Source organism: Argopecten irradians, unplaced genomic scaffold (assembly GCF_041381155.1).
Source record: "Argopecten irradians isolate NY unplaced genomic scaffold, Ai_NY scaffold_0402, whole genome shotgun sequence".
NCBI classification, from domain to species: domain Eukaryota; kingdom Metazoa; phylum Mollusca; class Bivalvia; order Pectinida; family Pectinidae; genus Argopecten; species Argopecten irradians.
In genome coordinates, this window is record NW_027187869.1 from 3,643 (window position 1) to 20,602 (window position 16,960).

Consider the following 16,960-nt stretch of genomic DNA (forward strand, 5'->3'; position numbering starts at 1 on the left):
TACATACTTACCAATACCAACTCGCCGTACATACTTACCAATACCACTCGCCGTACATACTTACCAATACCACTCGCCGTACATACTTACCAATACCAACTCGCCGTACATACGTTTACCATATCACCACTCGCCGTACATACTTACCAATACCACACTCGCCGTACATACTTACCAATACCACTCGCCGTACATACTTACCAATACCACTCGCCGTACATACTTACCAATACAACTCGCCGTACATACTTACCAATACCACTCGCCGTACATACTTACCAATACCACTCGCCGTACATACTTACCAATACCACTCGCCGTACATACTTACCAATACAACTCGCCGTACATACTTACCAATACCACTCGCCGTACATACTTACCAATACCACTCGCCGTACATACTTACCAATACCACTCGCCGTACATACTTACCAATACCACTCGCCGTACATACTTACCAATACCACTCGCCGTACATACTTACCAATACCACTCGCCGTACATACTTACCAATACCACTCGCCGTACATACTTACCAATACCACTCGCCGTACATACTTACCAATACCACTCGCCGTACATACTTACCAATACCACTCGCCGTACATACTTACCAATACCACTCGCCGTACATACTTACCAATACCACTCGCCGTACATACTTACCAATACAACTCGCCGTACATACTTACCAATACCACTCGCCGTACATACTTACCAATACCACTCGCCGTACATACTTACCAATACCACTCGCCGTACATACTTACCAATACCACTCGCCGTACATACTTACCAATACCACTCGCCGTACATACTTACCAATACCACTCGCCGTACATACTTACCAATACCACTCGCCGTACATACTTACCAATACCACTCGCCGTACATACTTACCAATACAACTCGCCGTACATACTTACCAATACCACTCGCCGTACATACTTACCAATACCACTCGCCGTACATACTTACCAATACCACTCGCCGTACATACTTACCAATACCACTCGCCGTACATACTTACCAATACCACTCGCCGTACATACTTACCAATACCACTCGCCGTACATACTTACCAATACCACTCGCCGTACATACTTACCAATACCACTCGCCGTACATACTTACCAATACCACTCGCCGTACATACTTACCAATACCCCTCGCCGTACATACTTACCAATACCACTCGCCCGTACATACATACCAATACCACTCGCCGTACATACTTACCAATACCACTCGCCGTACGACCGTACCAATACCACTTACCGTACATTACATACCAATACCACTCGTAGTACATACTTACCAATACCACTCGCCGTACATACTTACCAATACATCACTCGCCGTACATACTTACCAATACCACTCGCCGTACATACTTACCAATACCACTCGCCGTACATACTTACCAATACCACTCGCCGTACATACTTACCAATACCACTCGCCGTACATACTTACCAATACAACTCGCCGTACATACTTACCAATAACCAACTCGCCGTACATACTTACCAATACCACTCGCCGTACATACTTACATACCATACCAATACCAACTCGCCGTACATACTTACCAATACCACTCGCCGTACATACTTACCAATACCACTCGCCGTACATACTTTACCAATACCACTCGCCGTACATACTTACCAATACCACTCGCCGTACATACTTACCAATACCACTCGCCGTACATACTTACCAATACCACTCGCCGTACATACTTACCAATACCACTCGCCGTACATACTTACCAATACCACTCGCCGTACATACTTACCAATACCACTCGCCGTACATACTTACCAATACCAACACTCGCCGTACATTACTTACCAATACCACTCCGCCGTACATACTTACCAATACGCACTAAGGCGTAGATAACCTCAGTATGCTGATAAACACAAACTTGATTTCTCGTGTCCTTAGTACTCTAGAACCTCCCATATAAAAGTCGGATTTACTACACCTTGCTGAGTCAGCACCCTCCTTAGAGACCTCCGTCATAGAATCCTGTTGATATAGAACTGTGGTAGTATCCCCTACTTCGTATAACGGTAATCCTTAGGGTTGTCCTCGCGACACTGGCTCCCCTCCTGATCGACCATGTGTTGGACCTCTCCATTTGTCTTCTGTAACACCGATTTCTTCTTCCTGTCTCTAATTGTCACCAAAAGGACCTCATTAAAATATCTAAAAGGTAACTACAATTAGGATAGTATTTTTATATTCTTTCTCCTCTGTCACATTTCTCGGGAAATCAGGGGCGTAGATAGAGTCTTTTACATGTGCAAGCCCAGGCGTAGGGGCTGGGGGCCGCTTAGGCCCCCAGCGGTCCAGGGGCAGCGCCCTGGTTATTAGGGGTTCATCAAGTGGGGGCGAATGTCCCCCCGACTGAAATCGTTTTAAGGAAATGTTTAAGCACCGAAAATGATATTAGATAATTTGTTGGTATTGCTAAACTATATTTATTAAAATCAAAGGTATAGTACTGTTTTCTACCTGTAACCTGATAACCCCCTATGTGTTAATGTTTAGTACTTAAAACGTATATGAAAATCACAAGATAAGTCCTGGCATAATCTTGAGTGACTCTAATGGGAATTTGATGATAGATTGACTAACTTTCTTACGTTACGAATTTTTTATGTGTAAAAAATCGAATTATACATATAGTGAAAAAATGAATAATAAAAAAAAACAGCGGCCTCATATTGTAAAGGCATAAAATCGCACTTAATGAAAAAAATAGTATTTTGTCTTCTTAAAGTCTTTCTTGACGGGAAGTATTTATTACTCTTACAATGAAAACGCTCCACCAAGATTATGTGTCAGTAGATGTGCATATACAAAAAAGACACTATTCCGCTAACCTGCCAATATAATAAGGTTTTATATTTGTCTAGAATATATAGACCATTATATTTGGCACAAAAAAAAAAAAAAAAGCGAAATAATAAAAGCATGTTTTTACGGACTATCAAAGTAAGATATCAACTCTTGTCACTATAATGTTTAATATAACTTGAACAAGCCATCTTTGTCCTATAGAAGATTCATATTAACGCATAACGTATATTTCAGTATTATAAATTTAGAAAAATCATCTACGTAAACGTTTTAGGTTTATTTTTACTTTGATATTAATTTACATTCAAGACATTGACGGATCTACATAGATGTTTTAAATTTACAAGACATGAGTAACCCATACTAGGATTAATAATGTTGCAAGCCCGGGATTTTTTTTAAAGAGCAAGCTACGCCCCTAGAGAAAATGTAATTACGATTGTTGTTTTTTTATTTTCTAGAAAGCACATCCTTTTTGCCAACGTGTCGACTTTTAATTTATCTTTCCAAATTGCCCAATTTTGCAACTTTTAGATTACGACAATAGGATTTAATATACAAGAATACGCTAAAACTAAGTCAAATATAGCTTGCGCACTCAACATACATATAAAATTTGACATAGTGAAAATTAGGGCAAGTCTTGAGAATACAATGTGCCTAAAAAATAGTATTCGACCGGATTAACAGCATAGCATTTTGATTTATTTTAAAGATCCTTACCTCGGAAAATTCACTGCTAGCGGACGATTATACTTCTTTCCGTACGTGTGAATTTTAAACCTGAAAACGTCTTGCTTTACTGAATCGCGTGTATTGCTAAATTTTGGCTGCGTGATAAATACATTATATATATATACCTACCAAGGCCTGCGACAAGTGAAAAAGCAGGATAACTTTCGGCGATAAACAGGATGACATAACTCAGATAAAGAGGACAAATTTGCTATTTAATTTCCGTGTAAAGTATTTTTCTGAATTTTTACATAGTTCAACAAAAAGAGTCTTACAATTTTAAAGCAGCTTGTTTTAAAAGAAAGTTAGAGAACTAAATCATCCGAGAGTGAGTAAAATTAATTTTAAGCTCAAAAATTATTCAACAAACCTTTTCCTGAGGTGTGGGTGAGCAACTTAACACTTACGAAATATTCATATGATAATGTAGATGATTTGTTTATTTAATTAAGTGTATGTTTTGCTAAGTGCGTGTTTTGGGAGACTGTGGTATATTCATGTTGTGTCTTCTTGTATAGTGGAACTGTTGCCCATTTTATAGTGCTATATCACTGAAGCATGCCACCGAAGACACACCAAGCAACATACCCCACCCGGTCACATTATAAACTGACAAGGGGCAAACCAGTCGTCCCCACTCCCTGTATGCTGAGCGCTAAGCAGGAGCAGACACTACAACTTTTTAAAGGGACATGAACCTTAAATAATTTGTTCTGTATGCTTAGATATGGTTTTTCAGATGTTTATTGAATATTTTTATTACAATAATTGGTTATCAAAACGACAGAAAAACGTGGGGAATACCTACCTCAAAAAATGATAAAAATAGACCGTCATATTTCTAATATTTGGAACACAAAACTGAAAGCTGGTCGAAACAATGGTTATACTGAACAACAAACTTGCTGACATGACAAGGAATATAAGTTTTCCACATTTTAAGATTAATTTCTAATTTACGATGGTTGAAAAAATGAAGTTTAAAGCCACATGTTTATAAAATTATTTGTATTTATAGCGTAGGAATGATAAGTCAAAAAGTCAAACAAGACTTTTCATTCGACAGGGCACCGCGAAGGGAGGACTTGTTGCCCTATGTACATCACGCAAGTATAAAGTGGGGAGTTGCTCCCGTCTCTTGCATATCAGCCGATCCATTTATATTTACCTACTTTCCCAATCGCGCACGTTACTGACTCTTGACGTACACTGTTTTCTATCAGAATTCGTTTGTGTTCGCTTCACCCACGTTTTTGACCCACCATTTTGTTTACATATATATGTGCAGTGCATTGTGGGAGGTCACCAAAAATTCGACCTAGGCCGGTTCAAAATACAGAAATATGCGCCAGTATATTGTTAGTAAATTCCGGATCCGCATTATCCGGAATTGGTTCCTTATATTACGCTCGCCTTGATGACGTCATTACAAGCTTTACAGTCTGCGTTTGTGTTGTGAATTGTCTTCCAACGTTTAGCCTAATATTGGCGTGGTGGCAGCGAGATTCTTACTCACACCTTTTCATCAGCAAACGGATGAACTTTTGAACTGTAAGAGACATTTAATCACAGCGTATAAACATTATACCCGAGGTCGCAAGCGTGGTGTGTAACTGTGTAAGTCAATTCGCCCAACAAAAATGGCGAACCAAAATAGAGCACCAAAACAGTGGTGTCTGAGTAAAGTGGAGACAATAAACTCTTTTGAAAATTGGAGCAAAACCCTGGTGTACACGTTGTCACTCGATGCCAATTTACGCCCCATTTCTTGTTGAAGGCGTGCAATGGGAGAAAAAGACCAGAGACACACTCCTCATAGAGGTTTTTGTTGACGACGATAATAATGTCCCCCAGGCACGGAGGAAAACACGTGCACAGAAAGTCAGTGCACTTGAAATGATGTTGGGTCAAATCGCGAACTTTTGTCCTATAATTTCACGAAGTACCATAGTGAAGAACTCAATTTCTCTCCCCGTCAATCTGGCAGACAATTCGCTTGCACTTCGGATTTCAATCGACCGGGCTCACTTTATCGATTTCGCGTCAATAACACTCGAAGCTAATGAAAGGCCGGAAGACCTGTTTCAGAGAATAACGGCGTTTATTGAGGATAATTTACTTCGTCGCGACATGGGAATCACTCATCATCACGGACAAGAAATCGCTGACGATGAAGAACTGTCTCCCACCATTGAAAACATAGCAGTCTTAACATGGCTTCGCCTAATAAACCCTGAACTTCCTCGTCTTGTTAAACAGCGGTACGGTACCGAATTGAGAAACACGAACTCTTGCATCAATTAAGCCGGAAATATCGCAGGCTTTAGATTCATTGTTAGATGAAATAAGAGCTAGCGACGATGCCAAAGTGATGAGAGCAGCGATATCGAACACTCGATCTCAAGGTCTCGCGTTTCCGCCCAAGCCCACCCCGCGTCCACGCGCTACCGTTTCATCGAAATCGTGCCCCCTCTGTAAGGAAGCAGGCCGGCCAAGCACACACTTCCTCAGTAAATGTACATTTTTACCCTTGAATGATCGAAAATACCTCGCTAAAGCGCGATGTGTTATGAATTCGGATGCTGCACCCAGTGACGAAGAAGACTCCGATTCTTCCAATACCGCGCGTGTCGAAGTTAGTGTGAATAGGGTACAAATCCGCCAATCACCGTATCTCGATGCCTTTTATGGATATCACACAGTTCGTTTAACGATTGACAGCGGCGCGACAGGCAACATGATTCATTCGTCAATAACTACTAAGTTAGGCGTACATGTAAACAAGTCATCACATGTCGTGAGCCAGGCTGACGGTATCTCCGCATTACACGTTATCGGTGTGAAACGCGCTTCTCATTTCATCACAATGGTCATGATTTGTTTTTCGAAGGTCTTGTTGTGGACAATATCGCGACAGATGTTCTCGCGGGTATCCCGTTTATGGAGAAAAACGACATCTCTATCCGACCATCTCGACATGAAGTAGTCATAGGCGATAACTACGCGTACACGTATGGTTCCCAGCTACGAGGATCAAACCAACACATCGTACAGCGTGCACAAGTTCTTCGTGCTCCGGTCGCCACAACAACCACTGTATGGCCGGGCGAATTCCTTGAAGTGAAACTCCCTGACGATGTTGCGCCTTCTGATGAAACTTTCTCTATAGAGCCTCACCCCACGACTAATGAACCCTTTTAAAACTGGCCGCCACCGTCTCTTGTATCTAGCGTGGCAGGGACAATCAGAATACCCAACCTTACTACTGAACCTCAAACTGTTAAAACGAAACGAGCACCTGTGCAAAAATCCGATCGACATATTTTGCCCCGAACCGCTCCCACCGTTAAGTGATATGAACATGTCAACCAAACTCAAACTCAAAAAGCCGGAAACGTTAGGTATTCTGACAGTGTAAACCTAGACCCTGATAATATTCTGTCTGGAGATGTGAAATCCCGCTTTCAAGACTTGTTAGGTCAACACGATAGTGTCTTCAACCCTACCTTCTCTGGTTATAACGGCGCTGTTGGTCCATTGAAGGCTACGGAAGACTGCCCCAAAATAGTAAACACCAGTTGGATGAACTTCAAAATAAGTTTGACGAGCTCGAGGGTCTGGGCGTTTTTTTCGTCGCCCCGAGGATGTGAGCGTAAATGTAGAGTATGTGAATCCATCCTTCCTCGTAAAAAAGCCTAACGGTGGCTTTCGGTTAGTTACCGCGTTCGCCGACGTAGGACGGTACAGTAAACCCCAACCATCGCTCATGCCCGATGTGGACTCCACGTTGAGACAGATCGCACAATGGAATTACATCGCCGTCACAGATCTGACAAAATCGTTTTTACCAGATCCCGCTTGATAAAAACTCTATGAAGTACTGTGGTGTAGTGACTCCGTTTCGAGGCGTCCGCGTTTATGCCCGGTCTGCCATGGGTATGCCCGGTTCTGAAACGGCTTTGGAGGAATTGACATGCCGTGTTCTCGGTCATCTCGTTCAGGAAGGAATCGTTGCGAAAGTAGCAGACGATCTCTATTGCGGGGGAAACTCGGAAGAGGAATTGCTATCAAACTTCGGTCGATTACTGGATGCCTTACAAAAGTCTGGCTTGAATCTCTCCTCGACCAAAACCGTAATTGCACCAAAGGAAGTCACAATCCTCGGATGGATTTGGCGTCAAGGAACGCCCAGAGCATCGGCACACCGAATCGCCGCACTCGCCTCGTGTGAACCACCGACAACAGTCACTGGTCTGCGTTCTTTCGTTGGAGCCTATAAGGTACTCGCACGCGTCATAAAAAGCTGTTCGTCTTTAATATCGCCACTCGATAGTGCTACTGCTGGAAGGGAGTCGAAAGACAAAAATATTATGGTCCGATGAACTGTTGTCGTCTTTCCGTAAAGCTCAGACCGCTTTGAGCACCAACAAGTCCATAACATTACCGCGATCAAACGACCAATTGTGGATAGTCACCGACGGTGCAGTCAAGTGTAAAGGTCTGGGAGCGACTTTGTACATCGCGCGCGGTAATAAACTACTGCTTGCCGGCTTCTTCAGTGCCAAACTGCGACAGAATCAGAGTCTATGGATTCCCTGTGAAATTGAAGCCCTTTCGATTGCTTCCGCTATAAAACACTTCAGCCCTTATATTATCCAGTCTACGGCTTCGGCTTGCGTGTTAACAGACAGTAAACCATGTGTGGAAGCTTACGAAAAACTGTGTAGGGGCGAGTTCTCGGCTAGCCCGCGTGTCTCCACATTTTTGGCTACCGCTAGTCGATATCAAATTTCTATCAGACATGTCGCCGGTGCTGCTATCTTACCGTCGGACTTTTCTAGCCGGAATGCCGCAGAGTGTGAAGAGCCCAACTGTCAAGTTTGTTCGTTCATTCGGTACATCGAAAGCTCTGTGGTACGCCACATTACCACAGAAGATGTGTTGAACGACTCGGTGAAGCTGCCGTACATAAGCAGACCTGCGTGGATATCTATTCAGAGTGAATGCTCTGACCTGCGTCGCACACATGCCCACTTGAAACAAGGGGACACGGCCGTCGAAAAAACTCACAAATATCAAGGACGTCAAACGTTATCTACAATGTGCCTCAATTGCACAAGACGGACTTTTGGTTGTGAAGAAAGATATCCCGTTTGAACCACAGCGTGAACGAATAATCATTCCGCGCAACGTATTGGAAGGTCTTCTGACGTCTCTCCATATCAAATTGGACCACCCGTCAACTCATCAACTCAAAGCCGTTGTACATCGCTATTTCTTCGCCCTCGACATGGACAAGGCAGTTGAACGAACAACATCCGGATGTCATCAATGTGCGTCACTCAGCAAAATTCAGCGTCACACTCGGGTGCAAAGCACTGGGGATCCCCCAGCAAAAATCGGTCTGATGTTTGCGGCGGATGTTATGAAACGCGAACGCCAACCTATTCTCGTGGTTCGCGAGTACGTCACATCGTTCAACTGCCGCGATAATATTGGAAAACGAACGACGCGAATCTCTTCGTGACGGTCTGATGTACTTGTGCTCGGAAATGCATTCGTTAGACGGCCCATTCTCCGTTATTCGAACAAATGGCGCGCCTGGGTTTTCCGCTCTCGTGAACGACAAGGACTTGTCTAAACACCGATTGAGGATTGAAATCGGCCGTGTCAAAAACCCAAACAAAAATCCTGTTGCCGAACGCGCGATCCAGGAATTGGAGGACGAAATCCTACGACAAGACCCTACGTGCAGAGCAGTAACACCTCTCCTCTTAGGACTCGCTGTGTCCCGGATGAACACGCGCTTTCGAAACCGAGGGTTATCCGCTCGTGAAATGTGGACTCAACGAGATCAGTTCACTCACCATCAAATCCCAGTTGACGACCAGCAATTGATTTCGCGTCAACACGATCTCAAAACCGCAAACCATCCTTATAGTGAGAAATCGAAATCAACGTCCAACTGTCTGCCTACGCCTCCGCAAAGTCGCGTTGGAGACATCGTGTACGTGAACGACGACCGTAATAAGTTCTACGGAAGGGACAGATATATCGTTGTATCTTGTGACGGTCAGTGGCGTAACATTTGTAAGTTTGCAGGATCTCAACTCCGTAAATCGTCATACAGCGTGAAGGATTCTGACTTGTTTAAGGTTCCTTCCACCACTTCGACAAGAACGGAAAGAGAAACTCTCGCGTCTGACAATTCTGTGCTCAACGATGAGGACGAGTCGGACTCGTGTAATGAAACATTGCCAACTAGTATTGGAAACAGACCGATGACATTTCGCGAAAATGAGCAACCGCTAGAAACTCCACAACCACAACCACTACCCGAAATTCCTAGCGTCATATCGGAGATTACCAGTGCATGAATTCAACCCTCAGTCGACCCTTAACGATGGACAAGAAACTTTCACAACCCCGATCGTAACCAACAGGCCTCGCCGGGAAATCCAACGTCCCAAGTATCTGGATGACTATGTGACTGATTAATAAGTGAACCTTTTTGATTGAACGTGTTAGTTATGGAGTGACTAGTGACCATGTACCAGTAATGTTTTTCCAACGCCTTTTAATTGTTTCTTATTTTTCTAAGTGCCAAATAGGTAGCTTTGTAATAACTTTTCCTTGTCCAATTATCGGATGTAACTTTGAACTCTAATGATCTTTTGAATATGTTAAGTGTGTATTTTTTGTGAAAATAACCGGGGCAGAATAATCCCCTTACACGCACGAGGGCAGTCTACCCAATGAGTGTGCTCATGTTTAAAAGTATATACTATAATTGATGTTCTCTCTTTGAAAGAAAAAAGCGGTAGCGCCAGTATATTGTTAGTAAATTCCGGATCCGCATTATCCGGAATTGGTTCCTTATATTACGCTCGCCTTGATGACGTCATTACAAGCTTTACAGTCTGCGTTTGTGTTGTGATTTGTCTTCCAACGTTTAGCCTAATATTGGCGATGGAATTTCCATTATAATTATTTTATTTGACACATTTGCACAATAACTGATATATATTACTTAGTAAGGTACTGACACGTCGTAAATATGTATTTTACTCAAATTTACATGGTTTTTTTTAGGTTCATGTCCCTTAAAGACTTTTGTGTCTCGGCAAGTGGGCAGAACCCAGAGCCTTCCTCACAGGGGCGAACGCTCATAAAGGGAAGCTTCCTAAATAGGATGTTTTGTATAGATGACATGTAATTACATCTACAGGATGACTATATTTTGAATACAATTCCACACAATAACGTAAAATTTAACAAGAGTGCATTATCACACGGGCCAGGTCTGTTGGTGGAGGAAAGACGGAGTATCCGAAGGAAAACCACCGACCAATAGTCAGTACCTTGCAACTGCCCCACGTGGGATTCGAACTCGCGAGTCCGAATCCCGTTAGCACAATGACACGAAATGTAAATGGTGAAGATTTGTATATACATAGATACATAATTATGTGTTTTTATTTATTTCTGATTGGCTTAAACTTCACTTTTTCCTTCTTGATTAAACACGATAGCCACAAGAAAAACTTAACTGTGCATTGTGCCTTCATCTCAGATTGATATAAGATATTAGAACGTATAGATCTGATAAAATAAAAATATAGAAATACATTGTGACGTCATGTTGTATGACGTCACATCACAATCACTTTTGAAGTTGACAAAATATTTTAATAGACCCAGGACGTACCCAAATATGGCGAAAAGGGACATTTCGAATTTCATGACGTCAAGATAATCTATTGGTACGTCCGTTCATTATTCATCAAGAGGTAATGGAAAGGAGCAGGTATCCGACAATTAACTTGATCATGTAAATTATTGTGTGTACATTTCCGTTTCATATTTGCAGGCTTCAGTTTCCTCTTCGAAATTCTTCAACTTTCACTGTATAGAATATCAGCGTCCATACTTTACATAAGGGAGAATGTTTGATATATTACGTAAATGTCGTGTACATGTGTATTCATAATAAAACAATTATCGACTCGAAATTCATATTTATATCATATCAAATGAACATTAACATAGAATTTAATCATTTCAATACACAAACAAAGGAAGTTTTTACTCCTGGTGAAGTACAAACTGTTAATATGATTTAACTGACCACGCAGGTAGGGCGTTAAAAATAGCATTGTATTTGCTTCACCTAATACATGATCGTAAAACACTACTATTTAGGATATTATCTTATCTTGTCTTCATAACTGACTTTCTTTTTTCCAACGTCTCCCTTGACACCACCTCACTTTTCGTCTTCTGTTGAGCGGTCGACCCCGTGAGGTAGGCTCCGGGTTCTGTTCCCTGGCCGAGACACACCAAAGTCACCTAACTCACTAGCCATGCATGATTGTTTTTATACAGAATCTGGATTAGATACACTTATGAATAGAAGGTGAAAACACTAAATCATTCAATTCCATCAGATTGTTCATGGTCAGTGCCCCCCCTTAATACCTAACTAACATGCTCTCAGCTCGTTATCGTAATATTCACTCATACAACACAAGGGAAACCGATTCTTTCTATCAACCTCCATGCCGCACTAACCTTTACAAAGACTCCTTTCTAACTTCTTCTGTGGACCTATGGAACTCGCTTCCGGACATTATAAAATTTAATCCATCTATTACCTGTCTCAAACACTTCCTTAACACTGATATCCAAGCTGTCCCTCTCTACTATTATTATTGTAAGGCAAGGCATGGCCAGATTCACCACTCCCGTCTTAGATAGCATTGCAGTTCTCTACACTCTCATCTATATCATCGTAATCTTGTAGTTAGTCCTCGCCGCTCGTGTAACCAATCTGACGAAACTTCTGAACATTTCCTTCTCCATTGTCTAAATTACCAACAAACAAGAATGGTATGTTTTTATGACTATGGTATTAACACTTTACTCTATGGTAACCCTAATATACCCGATCATTACAATGTGAATACTTTTGATACGGTTCAAAATTTTATCAGTCCCTCAAACCGTTTCAAGTCGATATAAATACATATAATAATTATAAACCCTAACATACATGTTGTTATGTGTAAATCGTGAAAATTTTAACATATGAAATGTGACACTTTTTTATTACCTGATCCTTCAGAAACACATTCCAAAAACATTACATTTTCCTTGGTGTTCTAAAAAATACACAGGTCCCACTTGTTGGGGAATGGTGGTGAGGGAAGTGGACCTGTTGAGCATATCCCAAGTGTAGTGCATGGCTGTATCAACTGATTGTGGCAAGTTCTCTGTACAAATAAAACAACAAAAGATAAATGCATGCACCAAAAAACATTCTGTCAGTTTAATACAAGTATTCACAAAGTGAATTTGACAGTTTATATCCATGTTTACAGGTCAATTCGTAGTTTATCCATTTCATAAGTGTCTTGTCTAAAGACTTTTAAATTTCATAGGTGTGTACTTTAAATATTTGTGACAAGTTATCGCCCTTGTTAAACTCTTGTGTTTTCATTTGAAGCCCGGTGACTACACATCTGTCATTCGCTGTAAACCAATGAGTAAGTGATTAACTGTGCTAAATTGCTTTATTCTATAGCTATTCTGTCAAATTAAGATAATGTCATTCGATGGATCTTGCGCGATTGATTATTATATATATGTTTAGGCCTACACATACACAGCGTGTAGGTAAATCGTAACGTGTGTTTACAAACACAGGGACTTGTAACGTAGGTTGTGAGAAAGTCTGCTGTGTATACATGTGTGCTATATACTATATATAGTATATAGCACACATGTATACACAACAGACTTTCTCACAACCTACGTTACAAGTCCCTGTGTTTACAAACATGAAAACATGTATATGCTGTCCATCTGCAGAGTTTTTGTAATATTGTTTATTTTAATATATAGTTTTATTACCCTCTCCTAAGTTCCTGTAATTTTTAAGAAATACAATTTTAAACGCCACAATATGCATGTACCAGAACTTGGTCTTGTACATGTACTTAATTTACTAAATTAGTTTATAGATCTATATTACATATATTTCTACCATTAAAAACAACACCTGAATTGAAATATCTTTGATTATTATCTAATAATAATAAACACTGTACATGTAATTTGTATCTATTGTACAAGTCATGCATATTATTCTTAAATATCGAACTTACCATTGGACTTATTACTATCAGGCAAAGCAGAATAATTTTCCTTGCTGCTTCTACATTGTTTCCTGTAATGGTCTCTTTCATCCTTTGCTAGAATGACATGTGCATTGAAAGATGTCAAGAGAATGGTTTTCTCCTCTTCTGCCAGGGATCCACTATTTGCTAATTTTAGAGCAAATTCCTGACACTGCTGGCAAAGGTCTGTACATGGCTTATTAATAACAATATGAGGACATAGATCCTTCCATAGCCTCTGGAATGTCCTCAGACTTACTTGTCTGCATCCTGTTTTTTCTGACAGAGTTTTGGTACATCTTAAAAATATCTTCAGATGTTTTATCGGATGGCAAGAGCAGGACACGAGAATCCTTAAAATTAGGAAGTCTACCTGGTAGAGGCAAAGCATTGTCTCTAGCATATTTACAAAGGAATGTTTTGATTCTTTCCCTGTCATCATAGGTAAGACCATGAACAGTGACTTTCCAACTCTACCGTGGACTCTAGGTCTTAATCCATCATTATCAAGCGATTTTGCAATAGCTAATATTTTTTTTCTTTTCAACACCGTGTAAAAAACAAAACGTCTGACGACACACCCTGCTGCCATTGAAGTAATACTCCTGGTATGGTCTTTCCCTCTCTTTAACTTTGTGCTTTTTTGACTGTGTGCTGTATCCCGACCGTCTATGTGCAAATAACTGAGATTTTATTATGAGATCAAGTTCTTCCCGTGACAGCTCCTTGCACGACTCTCTGTAATCTACTATGTCGTTGAAATCGAAAATTGAACTGCACGGTTGTCCATTATAAAAATCTTTACAACCACAAGTGTCATTACTGAATTTTGACTGAATTATGTATTCCTTATTATCTTCGTCGCACAATTCTAGAGCTACAGTCAGACAGCCCTCGCTTTCCTCCGAATCGGACTCGTAATTTATGTTATCTTCATTCGACAAATCATCAGAATTTTCACATTCTACATGTAAATTTGTACAAAAGTAAAGTTCATCTACCTCATTCAATTCTGTAATAAAATGTATATCTTGGTCCTCCAAAAATTCAGATGGAATGGTACTTGTACAGCTCTCCTGGCTCATAGTTCATGGTGGTTTCATTTCGTAACTACTGTAAACAAACTACGCTATGTCCGCCGACAACATATTGTGTGTTAGAGTTATCTCCCATTGATCATTCAGTCGAAAAACGGGGACACGATAAGTCACCACTTTATCAATTTCATTTAATTTGCATTAACTTCTAAATTTTCGGCGTTTGTTGAAAACGCGAGAACAATACCTCCAGCGTTGGCATTTTTGTAGAAATTACACGTGTATTTATTGCAGCTACTTGTTTAATGATATATCAACCAACCGACACTTTTGACTTGTTGACAAGGAAAATACGTACGTCTAAACATTTGATTTAATTTGATTTTGATTATCTAGGCCTATGTCTCTCTAAGTGCACATAAAATGCGTGGTAAATGAACGATGGTAAATACAATTTTCTGAAATACACGTGTTCACGTCGACAAAACTTGCGCGCAAAACTTTAACGTCATTTTTCTCGACGTCACAATCGCCGCATCTGGGCCCATTTTGTCAGTCGCCGTCACATATATCCATCAGTACTACTCTACTGTCCATCTTAAAACCAATCTGATCTTTTTCGTATATTGGGTATATTATCATGACCCGTGTTAGTTTTACTAATGATCAAACTATAGCCGATTTATCAACAAATCTCTGGTTTTGTATGGTTGAAAAATAAACACCATTTTTCTCTACTAAATCTGTGCACCATTCCCTTTCCCTACCGAATCACTGTATAAATAGCACTGAAAATTCTGACATCAGTACTGTCCTATTGCTTATGAGTTATATATATATGGAGACGGATTAGTATAAGTGCATTGTACTTGTTTCTGTATCCAACCTTTTTGACATGTACATTGTACTGTATCGTTATTGAATTGAATGAAATATTGTTTAAACCAAATAAAAAATGGCAAAAAATAAATCTAATATAAAAATAATGATCTTTGATTCGTTTTATATGACGTAAACCGCATAATAAAATCCTTACTAATGAGCTGAGTCTACGCTCTCGGTCCTATATCACAACAATAACTTCAATAAATCTAAATAATTAACAAATAGTATATACTTATGATTTAAAGATAATGTGAATAGAAGATGAAATTACATGTTACTATAATTTTAATAATATTTCATTTCAATCATCTGAATCTGAAGCATAAAAGGCATTTGTAAAAAATATTATCTATATTAGTAAATGTTTCTAAACTTTACACAGTACTCAAGTAATGATAGTTGTTTCATTCGTAACAACTTTTTTATTCACAGTGCGTCGATATGTACCATATTAACGTAAAATGAAAAATAAGGGGTTTTTTCAAAGTGTGTTGAACCTGCACCATATTTAACGCACTTTGAAATAATTTTTCAAAATGCGTTAATTTTCCAAGTGGGTTTGTAGCAAAGCTTGTTACTAGAACTTTACATAATTACTGTATGGAATTGGCAAATCATTCAATATCATGCATCTCACTCGGACTTGAGACGTTATAAAGATAAAAAAAACATCACTTCTATATACTAATACTAATTAACACGGTTGAAAACCATAACGTTCTGATTGAACGACGGGAGGTAACTCTTACAAGACAGGCGCTGATGATCGTGCCACGGCTTCAGTAATGAGTTGTCCGGCGTGATGTTTGACAAAGAAGGGACAAGGGACAGTTTGTATATAACAGAGCTTATGAAATCCCATACACATCGCAGTTGCTCAATGATTAATACGGTGGTGCTTTCTTGATCATAAATATATAACTAAACGTTTTTGGAAAATTGAGTGAATTCATATAGATCACTCTAGTTATAATCCTCTTACGATTTTCACAATTAGAGTCAGGATTCGGATCCGATTGATATTTATATCAAAACTGAATCAAATTTCCTTTTATATAGTTAACTGAATTTTTGGATATAGAACAAAAAAAGACAATATATGGTACACATTGTAAATAATTTTTATTTTCATTCTAAAAGTCACACGACTAGACATTTGAACTAATAGTATAGTTTAATCCGTATTTCACACCGCATGGTCATATAATAAATGCAAGTTGTTTAGATTAAACAAACAACATCAATGAA

The 16,960-nt window shown here is 39.9% G+C and overlaps 1 pseudogene; it reads right to left on the reverse strand.

The window, feature by feature from the left end:
- Positions 1 to 12,415: 12,415 nt before the first annotated feature.
- Positions 12,416 to 14,993, reverse strand: LOC138312631 (uncharacterized; annotated as a pseudogene).
- Between the last annotated feature and the right edge of the window lie 1,967 nt (positions 14,994 to 16,960).